Source organism: Rutidosis leptorrhynchoides, chromosome 2 (genome assembly GCF_046630445.1).
Source record: "Rutidosis leptorrhynchoides isolate AG116_Rl617_1_P2 chromosome 2, CSIRO_AGI_Rlap_v1, whole genome shotgun sequence".
NCBI classification, from domain to species: Eukaryota; Viridiplantae; Streptophyta; class Magnoliopsida; order Asterales; family Asteraceae; genus Rutidosis; species Rutidosis leptorrhynchoides.
This window is the reverse complement of record NC_092334.1, coordinates 525,804,506-525,810,286: the sequence shown is the minus strand read 5'-3', so window position 1 is coordinate 525,810,286 and position 5,781 is coordinate 525,804,506.

The following is a 5,781-nucleotide window of genomic DNA, read 5'->3' as shown; positions in this document are numbered from 1 at the left end:
AACGAGGATGTAATTGTAAGCATTTTTGTTAAGTAGAAGTACTTTGATATGTGTCTTGAAGTCTTTCAAAAGTGTAAGAATACATATCAAAACACAACATGTATATACATTCTAATGGAGTCGTTAAGTCTTCGTTAGTCGTTACATGCAAGTGTTGTTTTGAAACCTTTAAGTTAACGATCTCAATTAATGTTGTTAACCCAATGTTTATTATATCAAATGAGATGTTAAATTATTATATTATCATGATATTATGATGTATGAATATCTCTTAATATGATATATACATTAAAATATCGTTACAACGATAGTCGTTACATATAAGTCTCGTTTCGTAATTCTTGGGTTAGTAGTCTTGTTTTTACATATGTAGTTCATTGTTAACACACTTAATGATATAGTTAAATATCATTTTATCATGTTAAATATAGTGTATCAATATCTTAATATGATACATATGTATTTAGTAGACGTTATCATAACATAATCGTTATATATATCATTTCGAGTTTCTTAACTTAGTAATCTCATTTCTTATGTATATCACACATTGTTAATATACTTAGTGCGATACTTACTCATCATAATCTTATGTCAACCATATATATATATGTCTAAATATACCACAACATGTAGTTTTTACAATTTTGTAACGTTCGTGAATCGCCGGTCAACATGGGTGATCAATTGTCTATATGAAACTTATTTCATTTAATAAAGTCTTAACAAGTTTGATTGCTTAACACGTTGGAAACATTTAGTCATGTAAATATCAATCTCAATTAATATATATAAACATGGAAAAGTTCGGATCACTACAAACATCACCTGTCTCTACCATTTTTTATCACATTTTCCTATTGATCCATCTAAATGTGTAAACAAATTTGTTTAAATTGATGTGAGCCTATCATTTCTCCTATTTAATTTACTAGAAAAACTACAGTCGCATTGCTTTTTTAGGCAATAAAGATGATAAATACAATATAACAAAGAGCTTTCATGAAGAATGAAAAGCACCTATGAAAATAAACAAACAAACAACAAGCCTCGACAAGCCACACACCCACACACAAAGCTTAAAACACCACACAAGCCTAGGAACTAAAAAGAGTCAAGCCGAGTAAACTCGACACACCCGAGCAAAAATAACAAACGACCACCTAACACAAAGACCGTAACTACCATAAGCAAAACAAATAACACTAACAAAACCTAAATAAACAAACGAGGAAAGATCAAAAAACAACAAAAAGGACTTGACGGGAAATTAATGCAACCCGAATTTATCTGTAACGATTGAAGCTTTCTTCCCCCTCGCATCCGGCCTTAACAACTTGCATTGTGAAAGGACCCATCCTAATCCATCCGGACAAAGTCCACATCGATTACAAACGATTCACAATAGTTGGTTACATCGCGAGGTACTTGACCTATATATGATACATTTTACAAACATTGCATTCGTTTTGAAAAGACAAACTTACTTACATCAAAAATTGACGATATGCATACCATTTCATAATATATCTAATTATAATTATCTTAATAATAATCTTGATGAACTCGACGACTCGAATGCAACGTCTTTTGAAATATGTCATGAATGACTCCAAGTAATATCTTTAAAGTGAGCAAATGCACAGCGGAAGATTTATTTCATACCTGAGAATAAACATACTTTAAAGTGTCAACCAAAAGGTTGGTGAGTTCATTAGTTTATCATAAAAAATCATTTCCATCATTTTAATAGACCACAAGATTTTCATTTCTCATAAACATACGTCCCATACATAGAGACAAAAATATCATTCATATGGATTGAACACCTGGTAACCGACATTCACAATATGTATATAAGAATATCCCCATCATTCCGGGATCCTCCTTCGGACATGATATTAGTTTCGAAGTCCTAAATCATCCGGTACTTTGGATGGGGCTTGTTGGGCCCGATAGATCTATCTTTAGAGTTCGAGTCAATTAGGGTCTCTGTTCCCTAATTCTTAGATTACCAGACTTAAAGGGGCATATTCGATTTCGATCATTCAGCCATATAATGTAGTTTCAATTACTTGTGTGTATTTCGTAAAACAGTTATAAAAACAGCGCATGTATTCTCAGTCCCAAAAATATATATTGCAAAAACATTAAAAAGGGATTAATGAAACTCACCTAATGTATTTTGTAGTAAAAATACATATGACAATATTTAACAACTGAACAATGCAGGGTTGACCTCGGATTCTTGAACCTATATCATTTATATATATATATTAACACATATAAGGGAAATCGAACAAATTATGTATTGATATTAATAATAATATATATATATATATATATATATATATATATATATATATATATATATATATTAATTTAATTGTTATATATTTTTATATACTTTGTATATATGTTTCATATAAATATTTGTTTGATAGAATGATAATAATAAAGTTAGTGAATAACATGTTGTTTTATTTTGTGATAATAATAATAATCATATTAATAATAATAATATTAATAGTATACATAAAATAATAGTAATAAAAGTAATAATGATAGTAATAATAATAATCTTACAAATTTTGATAATCTTACTAATACTAATAAAATAAAAATGATAATTTTGATAAAAATGATAATTTTAAATATAATGATAATAATAATAATAAAAATGATAATAATAATAATAATAATAATAATAATAATAATAATAATAATAATAATAATAATAATAATAATAATAATAATAATAATAATAGAAACTACCTTAAAAAGCTCCAAAAAGAAATAAACTGACTTAGCCCGGGCTCGAACCCACAACCTCTTGAAACCCGACAACACTCCTAAACCATCCATCTGCCTTCTGATTTTCTAATTTAACTTCTAGCTCATCCTATTTAACCCGATTAGCTGTACGGCCCAACAGGAGTATTTGAATTTCGGCCCACTGCAGTTAACCAAGCCCAACAATAGGATTTCGGCCCAATTTAGGATTAAATAAGTCTGCTATTTTAAAAAAATAGAAAACTGGAGTATGGGAGGATTGAACACAGGACCTCTAGCTTAAACAACAAATCACCAAACCATTCCTCTACTCTATCATATCTGTGTTAAGATCCCGAAATAAAAATATAACCTTATATCATCACCATCTTCATCATCCCATCATCATCATCGACTTATCATTTATCATCATCATTATTCAGTATCATTATCATCATATCCTAATCTTTATCTCATGTAACCTATTACTATCATAATATTATCTATATTAATCATCACCGTTAACATCTCCGTCATCATCATCGTATAATATCTTTATCATTATTAAGCATAATCATAATCATCATTAAAACTCGTCTTTAACATCTTCACATGAGCCAATAACGAATCGTTATTATAATCATCATCTTGAATATAAAAATCGAGTAGCAGTTGGACAGAAAAAAAAATATAGCTACAATAGCTGTAGCATCAACACAAAGAAGAAGAAGAGAGAGAAAAAAAAACATACAGCAGCCTGGTTTTTGCAGTTTTGTGATTTTTGTTTTTGGTTGTTGCTCGTGACAGGTTGAAACAGGAGAGACAAGGTCCACAAAACGAAAATCTTGGATTTATGGCCCATCGTGATATACATGGCCCGAATAAGGTTTAATATCATGACAAATTAATAAACACTACTTAAACTTTACGGTACCAGATAGTGGAGCAAAGGGTCCACACTTTGGACTTAGGATTTGATACAAGAAGGTATAAACCGTCCCTTTTTAATTAACTTTATCAAGTGGGTGTATTGGTTTATAATTGTCGGCCAAAACAAAGGAAATAGAGTGGAAACATCGAGTATAAAAGTTGATTTCGGTGGTCCTTGGGCTACCCACAGAAAATAAAAAAAAATAATAGCAGCGATCAGCAGGAACAAGTTTTATACTCGTCATCTATGGTGATGGGTTGTGGGTTTTTGGTGATGATCAAGTGGGTTTTAGTTTTGTGGTGGAGATGGAACCGAGTAGTAGCAAATACTTTAATGGTTTCGATCAAAAGAATAATCGAATACAAACTGCAGCAGTAACAGTAATGATGGTGTCGAATTCTAAGGTGGGTTTTGATAGTGACGGTTGTGGTTGGGGTAATGGTGGCTCACTGTTAAAGTGGTGGTTTTGGTGGTGGTGCAAGGTGGTGATTTAAATGGGTTTAAGGGTGATCAAAATGAATGGATTCCAAGGTGATGGACATGGTGCAAGGTGGTGGTGTTTTGTGAAGTTGAAGGTTTGATGTGGGTTGTCGAGAAGATCACAAAGGTGGTGGTGATACCCGATGATGTTGGGTGTCGATGATAATGGCTTTGGATATCTACTGGTTCTTCCGAATTTCTGTTTTATTTTTCCTTGTTTTTCTTTCCTTATTGTAATAGTTGGTGATTATATAGAGTTTAAATATTAATATTAATATTACAGCTATATCGTACCAACTGTTAATCATATAAATGATAATAATGATATTGATAACAGAGTGTGTTATTTTCTTATATTTATAACTATAATAATTCTAGTGACATTAGTAATATTAATAAAGAAATTAATAATAATAAATATTCATAATAACTTAAATTTATAATTTTACTACTTATTATAATGATATAACAATTTAGATGTATCAATATTATACTAATGCTAATATTAATATTATACTAGTATTAATAATGAAAATACATATAATAATATTAATGTAACATTTATATTTTAATTTTTACTTAAATAATAATGTTACAATTTGTTAATCATGTATTATTTAATAATTATATAATACACACACACACACACATATATATATATATATATATATATATATTAAATGTTTAGTATTTATACTTTTTAATATAATAATTTATAGAAATCATATATTTATAATAATATCATATGTATATTTATATATATAATCATATGGTAGTAACTTAATTACTTTATTTATTATTGTTAATTTTAACTCAAATGATTAAAGTGTACTTTATTAATTCAAGCTATTGTATATACACTTACATTTATGTTTGTATATATATATATATATATATAAATTTATATTTATTTACACACAATAGTTCGTGAATCGTCGGAAATAGTCAAAGGTTATCTGAATCCATCTAAACAATTTCAAAAATTTTGAGACTCAACGTTACAGACTTTGCTTATCGTGTCAGAAACATATAAAGATTAAGTTTAAATTTGGTCGAAAATGTCCGGGGCGTCACAGTACCTACCCGTTAAAGAAATTTCGTCCCGAAATTTGAGTGAGGTGGTCTTGGTTAACAATAAAAATGTTTTCATGACGAATATGAGTTGATAAATAGAGTTTTATCATCATTGAGTAATATGGATAAAATGATTCGATTAATCGAAGCGTATGAATGAAGCTATCTCAAAAGATCGAGATGAAGAAATGGAGATTTTCCATAACTTTTGACGTAGTCGCGATTGAATTCCGGAATTCAAGGGATTTAAAGAAAATCTTCGAAATCTAATAGATTTGATTCTTCGGCGAATAAGAAAATTAAGATCTCTATAGTTAATGCGGAAATCTGCCTTGATTTCTTTGTCTGGTATTTTCACTATAAATGAACTTCTTCCGTTCCATTACTTTCACCATTCCTATACTTTCTTCCTCTATTCCTACTTCTAAAATATAGTGGAAATGTTCCACCCAGTTCTGATTCTTGATATTTTCCTATCTATGTATCTATCATCCTTCTTTTCAATCTTCTATCAGAAAATCTGT